This window comes from Pinus tabuliformis, chromosome X (assembly GCF_031772625.1).
Source record: "Pinus tabuliformis cultivar Carrire ecotype Pingquan chromosome X, CPIR1, whole genome shotgun sequence".
Taxonomy (NCBI): domain Eukaryota; kingdom Viridiplantae; phylum Streptophyta; class Pinopsida; order Pinales; family Pinaceae; genus Pinus; species Pinus tabuliformis.
Window position 1 is genome coordinate 943,863,436 of NC_142308.1, and position 21,233 is coordinate 943,884,668.

Below are 21,233 nucleotides of genomic sequence, written 5' to 3' on the forward strand. Positions count from 1 at the left end.
CTTTACCCTTCGAATCAGCATGACAGAGATTGACAGGAGACGGAGTAGAAGATGAAATCTGAATAGGTAGGGACCCGACAACAAAGTCGTTTTTGTTCATATCAGGCGGGAGAGGCACGGGTGGGTCCACCCGAGGTTCAGGAATATAAGAATGTAATGGAGGCGATGAAATTGAGTCTAGTCGGGTTTGAGAGTCTCTGTAGGAGCAATGAAGGTCCAGCTGAGCAGATGGGTCTATTGGTTGAGTAAACTCATGAACCGGTAAGGATGTATGCGTCTGCTTACCAGTGACCGGGATGTCCGTTTCCTGGGAAGACTCAGATTCATATCGTCTTACCCGCCTGATAGTTGATTTCCTTACCTTACGTGAGGATCGAAGGCTGCAATTCCTGATCAAATGGCCCATCTTATGACAAAAGGAGCATCTAAATGGGATACCCCAAAAGTCCAACCTTTGCTGAATTTTGTTGTTGCCCCATATAATCTCTAAGTGATCTGGATAAGCACCTTTATATGGCTTTTCAATAAGGACCCAAGCAATTCTTTTGTCTTTCTCTCCCCTGCACCAGGGATCGACGTAGACGAATTTGCCTATCGAGTTTCCTATCTTAGCAAGAGATTCTTCCGACCATAACTCCAAAGGCAAATTTGGTAGCTTCACCCAAATCAGGCAGTTTGAAGGGGTGTTCTTTAATGGATCAAAACCCATGTACCAGCGCGAGAGCGCTAAGAAACTTCTTCCATATACCCAAGGATTTTTTAGAATAATATCTACGTCAGAGACTTTCAGAAAGTGGAAGGAATACCATTCCTTCATCAGACGGGAGATGATTGGGGTATAGCCGATCAGGGGAGCCCATTTGTCCGTTAACCATTTGCGCATAACCTGATCATCCATCTCGGGAAATTTCCATTTCCCCACCAGCGACAAATTCTTCAGGCTATCAATTCTCTCTGTGAGGGTAGCACCGTCCACACATATGGCCTTCGGAGGAGGATCAGTCTTGACAGGGTTTTTAGCCTTGTTAAAGAAGGAAGAAAGGTTCTTGACAGGGGAGTCTCCTTTTGGTTTATGAGGTCCTCTATGAGCTGGCTTAACAATCATGTGCTCCACCGTGGCCTGCCAGCCGGATAAGGACAGATGATTATTCCGTTCCTCCTCTGCTTGCATGGCAGCTTGTACAAGCGCCCGCGTGGCGGAGGAGTCCGAGTCGTCCATTACTTTTAATGAGAGAGGGCGTATATTAAAGCCAGGATCCTACCAATTTGTACGACAAACCTAGAACATTCTCTCCGTATCTCAGAAAATCCCCAAAATATAAAAGAGCTGGAGGGAAGGCCGTAAGGAAATTACTGATCTGATGTCAGACACTAAATGAGGTAAGGCCTCAGAGTGTGTCAATGCTATTAGAAAAATCCGGGAGATCAGAACCGTAGGATCAGATTCTGACAAAGGTCGAGTCAGACAAGAGAGAATTTAAAGGTCCTAGATGGGAGAGGACGCGGGGTTGGTATGAAAGAAGACTCCAGAGATGGAAATGGGAGGCGGAGGTCGACGAGATATGGAAGAAACAGCTAGCTAATATGATATAGCTTAAATCCCTGCCCCCGAGACAAATTACATATGTACTTTGCCGGCTATTGGAGAGATTTGGAGAGACAAGGGTAGATACAGAAACAATTAACGCTTGTAAGGACCTAAGGAATTTGAAATTTTCCGGTAGCCAGAAAGATAAGGTGTTGCCCGGAATTTCTCTGGTTTTCAGGCATCCCTGAAAAACCGCTCACAGGAAGAAAGGAAATCCTATGCTGGAGAACAGTCAACACAGCAGCATACAAGCTGAAAGACACACCACCACTTCCCTATTCTGATACGAAAATCTGTGCACGGGCTATAGAAAACAATAGAGTTCTTAATCTTTGAAATGAAGGATTTCAGCATTATGTTATGAGGACCAGACCTTTCAGCTCAGTTAGCTCAAAAATCAGAATGCTATTACAAGATGAAACTATTAATCGACCTCCTTCAATAAAACCTTAACAGCTAGAGAAAACATATAAGGAATGACAGAAAAAAACTGACCTTAAACGTGCTTCACCGGAACGAGCAGGAGAGAGAGCGTCGTTTGCATGACCATCCGCTTCCACGAGATATTCAGACATCCTTCAGATCCCAGAAACAGGAATTGAGCAGATTAAACCACCACGGAGATGGTAAGAGAATCTCACATCAGCCCCCCCAGAAAACCGACAGAAAGAAAATTTCTGAATCACCCTCGATAAACAAAAGCTAACACCAGAAACACATTTATCGCCTGATAAGCAAGCGACCCAGTGAGCCTTTGTTCGAAAGAAGAGACCAGACAAAGGCCTGTCATGCAAGAAACCTACGTTTAATGGCCTGAGATGGAAGGCGAAAACCACAGATTGACTATCAGAGGGCAATATATAGCCTAAACCCAGATGGTAAAGTTATGCTCCCAAAAACGTCTTCCTGCATGGGAGTGCACTGTGGCAGCATGCAAGTGCATGCAGAGGCTCTCCTATTCCTTGCCGAGTGTCCCTGTCTAGAACGAGATCTTCCCTATCATAAGCAGGCAAGTAAAACTGTTAGCCAATCAGGTAAAGACATTCCCCACCTTCCTAACTTGGACAACCTATAAAACCGAAGAAGGAAAGATCGTTGTCTGTCTCCGGGGATGGCAGGTGGCCGCAGGCTATTGGGATCTATTATCCTGTTCTGGCTCCGCAAAACTCCGCAGACTCTCCCGCGTTCCGGCTTGCACCTCCCATTGTTTGTTCCTAATGGTGGTGTAACTTTGTGCTAATCATGGCTATGTAAGAGGGCTGGACAGCGCTATCCCGATATAAATCTATGCATAACATCATTTTACAAGTTACATGCAAAAGCTATGTTTGAGCTGCGCGGAAGTTCAACAGTCAGGCATGGGAAGGGGTCTTACCCTCCATATCACCTCTATTCTACCTCTATTACACTTTTCCATAACACCCGAGAAGATTAGAAAATGTAAAGCACTAAACGAAACCTTTCGGTAAATTGTGGCGTTCCTGTCTAGAGGTACAAAGTGAGATTCATTTGTAGGCGTGTACTTGACATATCACAACACCATTCAAATGGATCAAGGACACATGCATATCTTAGTTAATCACTAGGAATTAAAAATTAGGGCGACACTACTTTTTATTACGAACATTGGTCATGTACCTAAAAATATTATAGATTTGCAAGGTTTCGAGGAATTGTTGTATATAACATGTTTTTGTAGGATTGGTATATTTAAGCCCTTATTCTTCAGAGGTTAATATAAAATTAATTAAATTAATATTATAACAAAACAAATGTATCCTCATGTCATGATTTCTTTACGCAGAGTTTATGTAAAAGAATATTAAAGTTTAGTTTGCAAGGAAACACGACAGCTAAATAAATTTTATTAGCACTATTGATATGAGATTTGACAATTTTTATTTCACTTTTGTTTATATGTGTGTGTTCGCGACAATTTTTATTTCACTTTTGTTTATATGTGTGTGCGTTCGCATTCAACATCACTTGCCTTGTATTGATCCTATCAACATTTTCTAGACATCAATAACTATTAAGTTGATGATAGGGATTTAACCTCCACAAAATATTCTATATTTATATTCTTAGTAGTAGTTATAGATCAAATGTTAACGTTTATCTCAAAAGTAGTTGTTATCTTTTTCCCCTTTTTTTTAAATCAAGCATTTCTATTAGTTCAAATCAAAGGTACATCGTGAGAAACTTGGTAGTAGCCTTCTTTCAACTTCATTTCTACTGGACTTGTTGACCATAAGGCACTAACAAAAAACACATTGATAACAACAACAGTAAACACAGAGACCATATGCAGATTTCCCCAAAAAGCCAAAATATCCCAAGAACCAAAATGCATCCAACCTTCATCCCTGTTCAGCAAGATTATCCTGCATTGTAATGGCAAGTATAATTCCTAGAGGCGGGGGAAGGAAAAAACCTTCATGGATGTGTGTTTTCGTATGTATCATCCTATAGTCGAGTCGATATAGCCTCTCCTAGATATTTTTCTGACCAAGACATAGGGATTCTAGTCAATTCATCATATGACATTAGTTGTGTTGAAGGTCTCTCATAAAGGAAATAAGTTCATTCTGGTCCTCATGCCCCTCATGAGTGATTTGATCCAGAATCGTGGTGAACTATTGAATTTGATTTTTTAGTGAATCAAATGGAGTGGTAGATCAACTCTTCCAGGAGACACGGGTGGTTGTTGGTTTACTTCTTCCCCAAAGTCTCAAATTTACACACAGTGGTCTATGCCCTAGCCACAAGGCCCCATACGCCTACGGGCACCACCATGTTAGCACCACATGGGCATTGAAATATAGTTCAAGGCCATCGGCCCCATGCCCCTCACTCTAAGAAACAACTTCCTTGAAAGTTTGAAATTACATTGTCACAAACACCCCCAGTGAAAATAATAAAAGAAGTCTTATAGAAATGTCAACTAGAGAGGAGTCGACTTACAACCACGCTAAACTCTAAACACACATTGGATGTTAATTGACTCCATGCCTAACAGACGGAGGGGGAACCCTAGAAAGAACAACACCACTTCCCCAATTGACCTCAAAAAGAATAACTCCAGCTAAGAAAAAAGATAGACACCAGAAGTAGCCAACTCCTAACAATTACAGACTCAGCCTCACAACGACTCCTCCATGTTGCTTTTCCATTTTAATTGAATTAATTAGTTAAAAAAATATCATATGAACAATTATCATATGAAAATGAGTATCTGTCGGATTTTGGTTAAAGTTAACCAGAAAAAATGTTGTGAAAAATTCCATTTTGTCTATAAGTTAGAATATATATATATATATATATAACAAAATTTCTAACCATGGAAATTCATCCTCACTTTATCATCATGGGTATTCTTACTATGTAAATAAGATTGTTGTAGTCTAATGATGCACCATTTTCCCTAGAAAACAATGGAAATTTCAGCACAATTTTGATAAAAGTTTGTAGATTTTTTTGGAAATCCGGGTTACAACTATCAAGCTTCAAGATTTTGGGTGCTCCAAGGGTTTTCTATAGTGTCGAATCCATTTCCACTATAAAAAAAATAAAAAAATAAATTGATTCATGCACTCCTACTATGATATTTTTTTGAAAAAAGTGGTTGGATTTCGACGATTTTTTATCGTTAAGATAAAATTGACACCTAGGTAGACAATGGTAATAAGATTTATTACAACAAAATGGGCCAATACCATATCTTATCAATACCACATGCCCAAAAAACTAGAACTCATTTCATATGGCACTTGTTCATATGGTATTTTTTATAAGTAATGAATTTAATTAAAATGATAGAAAACATATAATTAATTTGGAAATAAATTTCAGCTTGAATTCTAAAGTATTCTAAAATATTCTATGGAGGTTAAATCCCTACCATCCACCTAATAATTATTTATAATTAAATTAAAATTTTGGAAGCCCTATTCCAAAATAAAAATACATATCGACATAATTAGTAATAATAATGAATTTAAAATAGAGTTATACTTTAGTTGATTTTTATGATTTTTATTTTTCTGTTTTATTTTGGGAATACAAGATATATCATAAATTAGTGTTTGACCAATTAATTGGTTAGTAAATTATATATATATACCCCAAAGAACCCAACAAACCACTTAACACGTAACTACTAGTAAACCTCTAAGGGTCTATGGCTTATCCTCCTCTCCATAAACCGGGTTACAACCGAGGGGATTTGAACCTTGGATCTCTCAGTTTTTGTAGATTTCACATTACTTTGATCACCAATTGAGTTGCCCCTTGGACTATCTAATGCATATATTTTTAAATTAAAATAATCTTAATAATTATTAGGAATTAAGTATTTAGTTTTTCTACCATCTTTCCATAAAATATTAAACATAATTAAATCCCCTTAAATTGGATTATTGATATACCAAATTATATGTATGTTATAAGAAAAATATATCTCTAAGTTCAAGCTTTTGTGGTTCATGATATTTTTGAAATAAATTTTCCAGATTAATCACAACGAGAAATCTTGGATCAATATTTCGAACCAATTAATGTGGTTTATGTGATTTGTCTTCATAACCCACATTACTTAGTTCAAAACATCAACCCAATACTTAGTTCAAAAAATCAACCCAAAATTTCTTATTGCAATTAATCTGAAAAAATTCTTAAAAAAAAATATAATTAATATTAAAAACAATATAGTTCAAAATCACATTCATTATTAGCATTTTCAAAAATAAAAACATCACAATAACAAATCTACAAAATAATCTTTAACGGCATCCCTTCCATTACTAAAATCTCATATAATTAATATTTTTACTATCCTCCTAGGAGGCTTGGCTAATGCCTCCTTTTGCGAATTCTTATCATTACATTCTAGTTCCTTAGTAGAACCTTTCATACCACTTTATAAATATAGATGGTATATTAGCCATGTTCATAAGGATGCTATGCTGCTAAGCTTTTTAAATTTCTACAAAATTATAAAAAGAGTTAAAATTTCGTTTGATATGAATTTTCTTCCTTAATAACCAATTTTTACATAAAAATAACATTTTTTCTCAGGCCAATTTTTATTGAGATGTGAATTTATACATATTTTCTTTCATTATTTATCTGATCACGATGTTTGTGATATTGCTTAGAGCTCCCACGTGCAATTATCAATTTTATTTGAATAAAATATTAGGCCCTTTCTTTGTCGTTTCGTTGCATGCATGGCCAAAATGCCTTTTGTAGTTGGTTAACAAAAGAGTGAACCAAAACTATAAATCCACTATTATTCTTTCACCCAAAGAATAATTAAGCATTCACCCAAAGAAGGATTCAAATGAAAAACTGCATTAACCAAAAGAGTGAACCAAAACTATAAATCCACTATTATTCTTTAATCAAGCATACTAATTAAGCATTCACCCAAAGAAGGATTCAAATGAAAAACTGCATTCTGTGAGGGGAGAAGTGAATATTTTGTATGATTTAATAGAAAGGCAATAAATGATGAGAGTGACTATTTTGTATGATTTAATAGAAAGACCATAAATTATGAATTATATTATTTATAAGAAGTTTTTAAAAGTGGTTTTCAAGCCTTTTTATGAGAAGTGTTGTTACCTGATATGTTTTTAGCTAAGAAACTATGCCAACACACTTCTTGAGACTAAAATTCTCTTCACTTTTAAAAACCTCCTCATTTTGAGTTAATATGAAAAAATATAGTAGTTAGAAGGGGTAATCTTTAATTCAAATATGATCTCTAAATAAAAGTAATTTTAAAAAATTAATGTAAATAGGTTGAGAAAAAGCGATGGGAAATAATAATACAGCTAAGCATGTATTTTTGTTATATTTTTTAAGCACTATGATCTTGTTTATTAGACATATTGATCATTAATAATGGAAGGTTTAAATGATCTTAATAATAGCACTTTCATTTGAAGTATTGGTGAGAATAGAGATCAATGGTACTAAGTATAATATTGCATAAATATCAAAGAGGATTGGTGAACTCTAACCTAACCAAACATAAAGAAAACATATTGAGCATTTATCAAAATGAATCTAATAGTTCAAATGTTAATTGTAGAACTCAATAAGACATTAATATATTTAATAACATAAATATCCTACATGCAAAATGTAGTAATAAATACTAGATATCAATATGAATCCCTCATACTTCTACCCTTTTGCAAAATCTTATCTGAATACATAACTAAATAACAAGTGTTTGGAATTAGTAACATTTCTTCAAGTTATATTCAAAAAATATCATCAATGGACAAGATTAAGATAAATTTTCAATATTTTATTGAATATCCAATCAAACAAAAACCTTGTTTTTTGAGTTTATAGATAACTAAATAATAACTTAATGACCTTGAAAGAAATAGTGATACAAACTAAGAAGTCATATTGATAGATAAGGGGTGAATCCTTAGGATTTCCAAAAGCATTGCTCAAGCTCATGTTAAATGATTTCCTGACATGTTCCTTTCTCTTATTGATATACACAATTGAATATTCTCACCTTATCATAGAAAAATGTCAAACACTTGGAACACCTTCGTTTTTTATCTTACTGGAGTTCTAATTAACTTTTGTTCTTGATAGCTATCTTACTAAAAATACTCGAAAATGGAGACTTGAAAATAGTTAGGGTTGACCCAACAAATGCCTCAACTTCTTTGAGTATAGGAGGAAAACATGACACTTTCTAAATTATTTGATCATGTTTAATTCCTATGTTTCTCATTTGTGGATGACATGGAGATACCTTGAGTAGTGGTTGGATTTTTGAATTGGAACATTGTTATCCTAACCCACTCATCCCTTGTATGATAATTACATCAACCATTTTTTGAAGCCTATATCTAATTCTATAAAAATATCAAAATATATTGGAAGTTGACCTTGGTATTAATTATTGGTAACAGTGAATAATTTTAAATCTAGAAGTAATTTATCTACAATGTATTGTCCTTTTAAGCGGCCAATCATATCATTGAAATTTTCTATATTATATTTTTGAACCGATATATCTCTGGCACTCACCTTTGAACTATTTAATCTCTCCTTTGTCCATGTAGAAGGAAACCCTAACTTATATAAAGGGTTCAAATAGTATTTAAAAACTTTACTAGTTCAATCAATTGCATTACATCTATTTGGAGCTGCTTGAGTCGATTTTTTCATTGTGATAACTCTCACTACATTCATTGTCATAGTTATTTTATCATTTATCCCAAGAAGGGCTAATTCAAGCTAAGGTTTGTTGTGCAAAAATCTAATCGCATCATCAACTAGTAGAACCTTTTTCTCAATCTCACTCCAAAGTTATTGAGTTCTATTTGTACATGTTGTTCAAAGGTTCATTCTATTGTAAAGCATGAAAATTGAGCTTGAAATGATTCATTGTAATAATAATATGGTTCGAAATCAAATTCTTAGCAGTTATCGAAAACTTTCTTCTCGTCATTTGTTTTATGGCCTCTATTATAGCATTTTTTGACACCTCCATGTCATAGATGCTTTGGATTAGGAATTATACCCTTCACAATTGTGTAACTCCTTAAAACCAGTGCAAAAATATCTCAATTAACTTAAACAAACATAAAATGAAGCCTAATGAAAGAAGTAAAGCAAGCAATCTTACAATAACACAATTACCATCTTTCTAGAAAGATCTAAGATTGTTTTCCTATTAATGTTTTAATGAACTTTAGCCATCAAGCAACCTTTGTTCCTTGATGGGGTGAAATTTATCTAGAACATCCACTACAACTAAGAATGACAATTCTAGATGTTGGCGTGTATTAGACCATTAGAAGCTTCGTCTCCATTAATAGCAACTAGAACAATTTTAATTCCTTTGATCCAATTGGATCCATGAAGAATAATCAAAGCACCAAGACTGTATCAAATCAGGAAAAAACTTCGAATTCAAGAGCACAGAGCGATCAGGAAGACCTCTGAATAGTGGCAGTTGGCAACTAGCGAGGAATGACAAGGACCTCAGTCAAAGCGCGCTGACTGAGGCCCGTGGAGACCGCGCAGGAGGTGAAACTAGCACCTGGGAAGCCCGAATCAGGAAAAGGAGGTAGTTTCTGATGCACAATTAGCGCATCGCTAGGCAAAACCCCTCAAGAAGGAGAGGCCCTGAGCGCTCGGTCACATGGACGCTGGGAAAACCATGGGAAAAGCGCTAAAGGCTAAAGGCGGGACCCGCACTCCAAAACCGATGGTATCCATCGGGGGCACCCTTGGGCAGTAAGCGGATTTAGCTGAAACCTAGCGATTCCATTCAGCGCCCGACACGTGGCAGGCGGAGGAGAGAGAAAATCATCGCTCATCGCACGCTAATGGTCAAGCAAGTCAACTACGCGAAATGAGCGAATGGCGTCATATCTAGGGGCTCCAGATCTAACGGCTGAGATCGCGCCCGATGGGAGAACCGGATTTGACAGGGGATTAAGCCGCGATTTATAAGGATTCGAGGTCTGATTTGACCGCTGAGGTGGCGAAAGACTCTTTCCACAATGTAACCGAAATACCAAACTTATGAGGAAGAGCTAGCGTAGTTTGCGAGAGGACAAGTGGCTACTCCCTATGAGCCGTTGATGAAGACGCAGAGACAGGGAACTCCAAGCGAGTAGTAGCAGGCAACTCGATGGGGGACAAAAGGGGAAATGAGCAATCATGAGCCAGTGTGGCTTTAAGCCATGAACACACAGAAAACAGAACACCAGAGAGAGGGAGAGGACGAAGACGAAGACAGAGGACGAAGAGACAGTGAAGCAAAGAGTAGAAAGATAGAGAGTCGAGCTGACCTGCAGCATAACACAGCATCGAGCCATCCCTGAGAGGATCTGTCTGGGAACTGAGCACCACATTGGGCTCCTCCCATTGAAGACCAAAGAGGTCAATAGTTGGTAAGGAAAAGAGTTTGTGCACTCTAGTGGCTTAGGGAATCCAAGAACCACCCTACCAAGCAATTTTATTTCAGGAGACTCAGATTTAGCTCCTCATTGTAATTCACTGCTTTAAAGACACAAAAAAAGAAGGCCACCATTGAAAGCTGGACCAGAGACGTAGCCCTGGAGGACAGGGTGAAATCCTTATTAATTGATTGTGTTCTTGTATTTTCTTACTGTGTTTCTCTGTTGTTTTCCATATTTCCAGTGTCTATGTATTTCGTAATTTGATCAATCCATTGCCTAAAATGACATAGATACACACCAGTACATGAGTGTGTAATAGCTTCATTCAATAAATCTTTAACTGAGATCACTCAAGGGTGATTTTCAGATCAATTGGTATCAGAGCTCTAGGCAGTAAAGGTTAGACAAGCTTGTGTTGGTTTAGCTGTTGAATGCTAACTAAATCAAAGCTCAAGTTAGGAGAAGGAGAGTTGGTTGAAACTAATCCTGAAATTGGGAGAGTCTATCCTCAGAAGACAATGTCAGAAGAAGGTTCTGTAGGGCCAGACCCTCAATTCATAGATAGTTTCCTAGCCATAAAGTCCATGGTAGAAGAAATGTATAGGGACTTTAGAAAGCATAAGGAGGAAGATTCATCAGGCTTCAAGAAAGACAAAGGAGAAGATGAGTCTCACTTCCATGACCACTCAAAAGGAAAAGGGAAAGAAGAAAGCTTTCTCACACCTCCTAATAGCCCTGAACATAAAAAGAAAGCATCTTTGATCAAACTAGATGTTAAATTTGATTTACCTATATATGATGGAGAGTTGAATGACGAAAAGTTGGACAATTGGATTAGACAAATTGATGTTTATTTCAGAGCGCAGAGCATTGATTCAGACAAGAGCAAGATTCAGCTGGCAAGCCTACGCCTTGGAGGCACCGCCTTGGTTTGGTGGGAAGGTAGGACCCAAGTTGATATGAAAATACATGGTAAGACTATCTCTATCTGGAATGAATTTGTTGCTGCAAGCAAAACACAGTTCTATCCATTGGCCTACATGCAACAAGCCATGATGAGTTGGTAAACTCTTCGGCAGTTGAAAGGGCAAAGTGTGCAAGGGTACACTCAAGAATTTAGAAAGAGAGCATTGATTCTAGGAATCTCATTAGACTCACCAGAGACTCCGTTGAAGTACATTGGTGGTCTACACAGCTACATGAGGCATACCATCCTCATGTTTAATCCCATTAGTATACATGAGGTATTTGTACAAGATACTCATCTAGAAGCTAGAAGAAAGAATGGAAATCTAGAAGTTGGGGGACCATCCCAACCCACTACAAGCAAGAATAAGGAGAAAAGAAAGAAAAAATGGAAAGCAAGGAAGGCTAATACTGCACAGAGGAGCAAAGCTTCATGCACTGACTGTAAAAAGGATGGGCATCATGATGAGCACTGTTGGATTCTGCATCCAAAGCTAAGACCTAAGAAGTTCGAGGGCAAGAAGAAGAAGATTGATGCAGCTATTCAGAAAGATTTGGGGTTAGACTCATGAGATGAAACAACTATTGCAGCTACATGTATACAAGGTAAGAATTCTGAAGCATCTACTAGTAATTCTGCACAATCTATTACTGATAAAGAAAATGAGAGAAAAAGCCATGAGCTTTTCCATATTCGGGTTGTTTCCAAACATCAAAAGATTGATACTTTGTTTGATAGTGGCTCATGTAGAAATTTTGAATAATATGACACATATTCACAGAGATTATCCTGATTATACACTTATAAGCGGAACATGCATAATACATAACCTCCTCTACCTTGATCATCAATTTACAGAAGCAGAAACATTCACAGGCACACATAGAAGCATCAATCAAACTCATTAACACAGTATGTATCCCAGGGAAAGCATCTCGCTAAAAACCCCAACTATCTGTATATTATATTGATTGAATCATGTAACATTACAAAGTACAATGCTTATCACAAGCAATCCAGTACTAGCTCCACCTATTACACACAATACAACTCAGATCTGATCTCCAAATCTATTCCACTGCTTGCCTGCCTCTCCAGCTCAATACCTGCTCAAGAACTGATGAGAATGGTTTACCAAACTCGTATTTGACCTGCAAATAATCACTCACACTGTGTTGGACATGAGCACAGGCTACAATTCTTGGTATTGGCCAATTCATTGGCATACTCAATCCCTCTAATTGTGCAAATCATCATGCACAGCTATAGTCACAACTGATAGCAATCTGATCCTCTAACACCTGTCCCTGCTGAATTGAACATGCACTGACATGCAACTCATATCTAGTCTATTGATCAGTTAGACTAAATACAACTAGTTTAACAAAGTTAAACTGAACACAACTCCATCAACTTCACCTCCAGTCCACTAAACTCAACTCACTTGAGTTCTAACTGAAGTCCTACATGAAAATATTAGTCATCCCATAGGTAACCACGTATTTCCTTCTGGGATCTGCATGTACCACATCCGTAGCTCATCCTGAAGTGCTCCAAGAGAATAAGATCAAGTTTATAGTCCAAATATTATTATGAGACAATAATATTTGACTTTTCTATTTTTGACAGCCAGTCTAAAAATAGACTTTGATCACTCATACTGTGATCACTCATACTGTAATCACCCATATTGTGGTCACCCATACTGTGATCACTCCTGCTGTGGTCACTCCTGTTGTGATCATCCCTGTTGTGGTCACTCCTGCTGTGATCATCCCTGCTGGGATCCAAAAATAGAACTTGCGCCATAATTTGCCTGCAGGCCCACTTAGTGAAGTTGACTCCTTTCCACTAAGCTCCATCATCTTGTTGCAATCTCAACAAGCATTTCTTGTTGCACACTTTTCAACACTCCCTCTCAACAAGAAAGGCTTCCTCTCAAACCCGATCCTGTAACTCTGGAATTTTCTCCATGCAACACATCTGACCGGTCCACTTGCTCTGTCATCAAAGTCTCTGACTATTATTGCCTCTGTCGACTGAAAACTCTGCATCTCTGTGCTCTTCAGTATCTGACTTCTCTAGCCTCTGTCACTTTGATCTCTGACTGCATCTGTGCTGCTGCTAGTTCTATCTCCCAGCATTGAATCTGCACTGCACCTCCCAACTGACCTCCCTGTTGGGCTAGAAACATCCTCTGATGTTGAAGCTCTACCTGCTGCTGACAAGTGCTTCCTCTCTGACATCTGTGCTACTGCAACATCTCCATGCATCTCGCACCATTGCACACCTCTCTGTGCCACCTAGCACTGCGCAAAACACTTGTGCCTCTCGCATTGTTGCAGCCTGCTAGCTATGCGCTGTCTTGGGATTCCCTACACTGTCGCTCTCTCTGCCGCTCCATCCGCATCTGTCTCTACCCAATCAGTTAGTTCCTGCTACTACACATTGGGGCTCCCGTAGCAAGGTCTCATTCAAGAGGTTGGGTACCTCAAGGATCCTGCCCCTCCTCCTTGGGAAAATCAATCCACATCACCCCACCTCCTACCTGGAGGTATGGCTGCATGCGATCCCTCAGCCCACCTGGCTCGAAGTTTCCCCCTATTGGAGGTCTCTGGATGAGTAGATGTCTCTACTCGATCTCCTCTCAGCTTCCCCTGTTGTGGCTCCTCCACAATCGTCTGAGACTTCTTCTGGCTCTGCGTGTTGAGAGGTAATATACCCTCCCTCTCAACCACCAAGTCTCCATCAATTGCCTCACTGCTCAAGGCTTTGCATGCATCTTGAACCTCAAGAGCATACAGGTTCTTGACCCGTGAACCCTCCTCATGACAACGAAAGAATCTCACCTTCGACTTGTCAACCTTCTTCCCATCACTGGAAGAATTGGATTCGGAAAGAGAAACCTTCTTCTTTCCCTTCTTCGCCTTACTCGCTAAGGCACAGTTCTCCTCATCATGCATAGATGAATAACTGTCTCTGGTGCTCTGTCTGATCTCCTCCTGCATCAAATCCGACCATGGTCGTTCCCAATTTGGCAGTTTCTCCCTTCCATTCACCGAGTCCTGGTAGCTATGCCAACTCTTAGGAAGGTCAAGGAGTGCTAGACTCACCATCTTCATCCGACAGTCACCCCCGCACTTCCTAACTCATCCCGGCATTGGGTGAGCTTTGTGAGATACTGGGGCATACTGTCTCCATTCTCACACTGAATGTTTCTGAGTTTTATCTCTTGCTTTGGAATTAAATTCGAATTCCACCAGCTCAAAACTCAACCGCTATTGATCTAGAATTCGTCAAAACAAAGTATTTCTTGTACAGAGATCGACTGTATGGGCATTCACCGGATATCTCACCTTCCAAAAGAAGGATGAATCCAGAGGCTGCCTGGCCCGATCACAGACTCTGCTTGAAGAAATAAAATGTAAACACTTCCTGAATAATAGATCTGATGATCAATCCTCGCTTGATATCCTGTAAAAATCTCTTCTACAAATCAAGCAGCTCTGATACCATGTAGAAACTTTTTCTACAAATTATCTAGCTCCAATACCATGTAGAAATTTTGAATAATATGACACATATTCACAGAGATTATCCTGATTATACACTTATAAGCGAAACATGCATAATACATAACCTCCTCTACGTTGATCATCAATTTACAGAAGCAGAAACATTCACAGGCACACATAGAAGCATCAATCAAACTCATTAACACAGTATGTATCCCGGGGAAAGCATCTCGCTAAAAACCCCAACTATCTGTATATTATATTGATTGAATCATGTAACATTACAAAGTACAATGCTTATCACAAGCAATCCAGTACCAGCTCCACCTGTTACACACAATACAGCTCAGATCTGATCTCCAAATCTATTCCACTGCTTGCCTGCCTCTCCAGCTCAATACCTGCTCAAGAACTGATGAGAATGGTTTACTAAACTCATATTTGACCTGCAAATAATCACTCACACTGTGTTGGATGTGAGCACAGGCTACAATTCTTGGTATTGGTCAATTCATTGGCATACTCAATCCCTCTAATTGTGCAAATCATCATGCACAGCTATAGTCACAACTGATAGCAATCTAATCCTCTAACACATGTCCCTGCTGAATTGAACATACACTGACATGCAACTAAGTTAACTGATGTATTCTATAGTTGCATTATGAGTTAATAACTTGTGAATTAATTAATAACTAATTCACCCAACTCATCTCTATTCTATTGATCAGTTAGACTAAATACAACTAGTTTAACAAAGTTAAACTGAACACAACTCCATCAACTGCACCTCCAGTCCACTAAACTCAACTCACTTGAGTTCTAACTGAAGTCCTGCATGCAAATATTAGTCATCCCATAGGTAACCACGTATTTCCTTCTGGGATCTGCATGTACCACATCCGTAGCTCATCCTGAAGTGCTCCAAGAGAATAAGATCAAGTTTATAGTCCAAATATTATTATGAGACAATAATATTTGACTTTTCTATTTTTGACAGCCAGTCCAAAAATAGACTTTGATCACTCATACTGTGATCACTCATACTGTAATCACCCATATTATGGTCACCCATACTGTGATCACTCCTGCTGTGGTCACTCCTGCTGTGATCATCCCTGATGTGGTCACTCCTGTTGTGATCATCCCTGCTGGGATCCAAAAATAGAACTTGCGCCATAATTTGCCTGCGGGCCCACTTAGTGAAGGCGACTCCTTTCCACTAAGCTCCATCATCTTGTTGCAATCTCAACAAGCATTTCTTGTTGCACACTTTTCAACAGCTCATAAGTAAATCTAATTTCTGAAGCAATTGTAAAGAAATTGGGATTAGTAACTACACCTCACAAGAAACCATACCCATTAGGATGGTTGAATGATAAAGCATAACTACAAGTGACTAGACAGTGCAAACTCAAGTTTTCTTTTAGGTCAGCATTTGTAGATGAGGTTGAGTTAGATATAATTCCTTTGGATATATGTGGAATTGTTTTAGGAAGTCCTTACTTGTATGACAGAAAAGCTATTTTCTATAGAGCTGAGAACAAGTATCTACTTGTTAAAGATGTAATCGAATACTTTGTAAGAGGTCATAAGCTCAAGAATAATTATACTCTAAAAAACTCAGGGCAGATGAAACGAATGATAAATTCGTGTAAACAATTCTTATTAATGGTTGTAAAGGAAAAGAAACCTGATAAAACCAATGTATTTGAAGGCTGTAATTCTGAACAGCAAGCTGATTTAGAAAAGGTTGTTTAAGAGTATGATATCTTGTTTCAAGAACCTAAAGGTCTGCCACCCGAAAAGGAAATAGTGCATGATATTATTTTGCAGCAAGATGCTCCATTGCCTAACATTGAAATGTACAGGTTGTCTACTTTAGAGAATGCTGAAATAAAGAAGCAGGTGTAGGAGTTGCTCGAGAAAGGGTTCATCAGACCTAGCACATCACCATGTGGGTCGCCAATCATTTTGGTGAGAAAGAAAGATGGCTCGTGGAGAATGTGCATTGACTACCGAGCACTGAATAAGATAATAATAAAAAATCGTTATCCCCTTCCTCGCATAGATGATCTTTTAGATAAATTGAAGAAAGCTGTTTATTTTTCCAAGCTAGACTTGCACAATGGATACCATCAGGTGAGAGTTGCAGAACAAGATGCATGGAAGACTGCTTTCAAAACAAAGCAGGGATTGTATGAGTGGTTGATTATGCCTTTTGGCTTAACTAATGCTCCTGCTACTTTCATGAGATTAATGAATGATGTACTCAGACCTTTTCTTGATGATTTTGTTATTGTGTATCTGGATGACATTCTGATTTTTAGCAAAACATGGGAAGAACACTTAAAGCATGTTAAGCAGACACTAGATGTTTTGAAAAGAGAAACATTTATGTTAAACTCTCAAAATGTGAATTTGGCAAAACATCTCTGAATTATTTGGGTCATATAGTAGGGGGTGCTGAATTGAAAATAGATCCCTATAAAGTGGCAGTCATTGTAAACTGGCCTAAACCTAAGTCTGCTACAGAAGTGAGAAGCTTCTTAGGGGTAGCACAGTATTTGAGGAAGTTCATTTCTAACTTTTCCTCAATTGTAGCTCCCTTACATGCTTTCACAAGATTGAACAAGGTGTTTCAGTGGAGAGGCAAACATCAGAAAGCCTTCGACACCTTGAAAGAAAAGATTAGTACAGCACCTATACTAGCACTGCCTGATCTATAAAGACCATTTGAGATCCAAACAGATGCCAGTGACTATGCCATGGGAGCAGTGTTGACACAACACGGTAGACCCATATGTTATCATTCTGAGACTTTTGATTCTGCATTACTTAACTATCCTACATATGATAAAGAATTGTATGCATTAGTTCAGAGTGTGAAAAAGTGGAAACATTACTTAATGGGCAAAGAGACAGTAATACATACTGATTATCAACCACTTCAATATCTACACTCCCAAACTAAGTTGCAGCAATCAAGACACTATAGATGAATGGGGTTTCTACTACAGTTTCATTTAGTCATCAAATATAAAAAGGGAATACATAATAAAGTTGCAAACATGTTATCTAGACCCATTATAAGTGCATCTATTATACTTAAGCATAATTCTGTGTTACATGAGAGTTACATTGAACAATATGCTCAAGATATAGACTTTAAAGATGTATATATGCAACTTTTAAGTCAAGGCAAATGAGTGGAAGAATCGGATTATCATGTAAAGGACCAACTCTTATACCATTGTGGGAAGTTATGCATTCCACAAACTGAGAGAGTAAAGATAATTAGAGAAGCACACACCTCTTTGATATCAGGTGACTTTGGGGTAAGTAAAACAGTTGCACAGCTGCAAAGATTTTGTTATTGGCCAAAAATGAATGAGACAGATTCTAGATATATAAGAGTGTGTACTATGTGTGCTAAAAGCAAGCCCAACAATAGAAAACTAGGCTTGTACACTCCATTACCAGTTCCTTCTCACCCTTGGGAAAGTGTTTTCATGGACTTTGTTGGAGGACTGCCTAAATCTAGGAAAGGTCATGATTATCTATATGTTGTTGTGGATAGGTTCAACAAAATGTGTATTTTGATATCTTGTAATAAACAGATTACAGTTGAACAAACTACAAAATTGTTCTTTGAACATGTATGGGTTCATTTTGGATTACCCACTTCCATTGTATTTGATCGAGACACCCGATTTGTGGGGAAGTTTTGGTCAAGTCTGTGGGAACTAATGGACACCAAACTGAAGAAGAGCACAACTTTTCATCCACAAACTAATGGCCAAACAAAAGTGGTTAACAGGACAGTGATCCAGTTACTCAAAGGATATTGTAGCAAACATCCTAAGCTTTGGGATGAACACTTGTGTTATGTGCAGCATGCTTACAACAGAGCAAAACATTCTTCTACAAAGAGATCTCCTTTTGAGACCTGTTTTGGTTTCACACCAAAGTCTCCTTTGGATTTTGTCTTTGGTAAAGACACCACAGTTGAGGGACACAATGATGTGGACAGGGCAACTAGGTCAGGAGATCCACCAGGCAGTACAGGAACAGTTAGAAAGGAGCCAAGCCAAATACAAGGCTAGGCATGACAAGCATTGGATGGAGCATAGTTTTCAAGTTGGTGACCAAGTTTGGCTGTACATCAGCAAAGACAGAATGCAAGGTGAAGGTAAGAAGCTAAAGCCTATCAGGTATGGACCTTTTAGGATACTTGAGAAGATTGGTGAGAATGCTTTTCGCCTTGATTTACCAGCTTACATGCACATCTACTCAGTCATAAATGCAGATTGGTTGAGATTGTTTGAACCCTCTCTAATTGAGGATCCTGAAGAGCAGAGTCAATTGCCTTCTATTGATGACTTGCTACCTGAATATCTTAATGAATTGCAGGAAGACACAATTTTGGATAGGAAGGTGAGGACGACGTGCAGGGGAGATGTTGAGTAACTCAGAATTGGGCTCAAAGGTTCAAAGCCGAGCAGTGAAAATTGGATAGAGATTGGACAAGTGAGACAGTTGTACCCTCACTTAGTAGATGCTTGAAAACCAATTTTTGGTGGTCCAAAAGCTTTTTCAATGGGAAGGCCGTGATCCAAATTGGATCCATGAAGTAATCAAAGCACCATGACTGTATCAAATCAGGACAAACTTCGAATTCAAGAGCACATAGCAATCAGGAAAACCTCTGAACAGTGGCAGTTGGCAACCAACGAGGAACGACGAGGACCTTGGTTAAAGCTCGCTGACCGAGCCCATGGAGACCACGCAAGAGGCGAAACTAGCACTTGGGAAGCCCGGATCGGGAAAAGGAGGCAGTGTCTGATGCGCGATTAGCGAATTGTGCATCGCTGGGCAAAACCCCTTGAGAGGGAGAGGCCTCGAGCACTTGGTCGCATGGAAGCTAAGAAAACCGTGGGAAAAGCGCTAAAGGCTAAAGGCGGGACCCGCGCTCCAAAACCGATGGTATCCATCGGGGGCACCCTTGGGCGGTAAGCGGATTTGGCTAGAACCTAGCGATTCCATTCAGCGCCCGAAGCGTGGCAGGCGGAGGAGAGAGAAAACCGCCGCTCATCGCACACTAACGGTCCAGCAAGTCAACCGTGTGAAATGAGCGAATGGCGTCGGATCTGGGGGCTTCAGATCTAATGGCTGAGATCACGCCCAATGGGAGAACCAGATTTGACAGGGGATTAAGCCGCGATGTATAAGGATTCGAGGTCCGATTTGACTGCTGAGGTGGCGGATGACTCCTTCCACAGTGTAACCGAAATACCGAAGCGACGAGGAAGAGCTGGCGCAGTTCACGAGAGGACAAGTGGCCACTCCCTGTGAGCCATTGATGAAGATACAGAGATAGGGAACTCCAAGCGAGCAGCAACAGGCAACCCGACGGGGGACGGAAGGGGAAACGAGCAGTCATGAGCTAGAGTGGTTTTAAGCCATGAACACACAGAAAACAGAACACCAGAGAGAGGGAGAGGAAGAAGGCGAAGACAGAGGACGAAGAGACAGTGAAGCAAAGAGCAGAAATATAGAGAGTCGAGCTGACCTGCAGCATAAGGCAGCATCGAGCCATCCCTGAGAGGATTTGTCAGGGAATTGAGCACCACATTGGGCTCCTCCCATTGAAGACCAGAGAGGTTAAGAGCTGGTAAGGAAAAGAGTCTGTGCACTCTAGTGGCTTGGGGAATCCAAAAACCACCCTGCCAAGAAATTCTGTTTTAGGACACTCAGATTGAGCTCCTCATTGTAATTCTCTGCTTTAAAGAAACAATAAAAGAAGGGCACCACTGGAAGCTGGAGCGGAGACGTAGCCCTGGAGGATAGGGTGAACTCCTTACTAATTGATTGTGTTCTTGTATTTGCTTACTGTGTTTCTCTGTTGTTTTCCATATTTCCAGTGTTTGTGTATTTCGCAATCTGATCGATCCGTTGCCTAAAATGACATAGACACACAATAGCACATGAGTCTGTAATACCATCATTCAATAAATCTTTAACTGAGATCACTCAAGAGTGATTTTCAGATCATTCTTACACTAAGATTATCTCATGGTTGATCAATTATATGGATGTAGAGAACATGCCAATAAGAAACAAAGAAGGAAAGGCTATCACATCCTTTTAGATCTTGAACATAGTTGTATGCTACAAATTCCCCATACCAAAGGTTGGTTTCTTTCTTAATT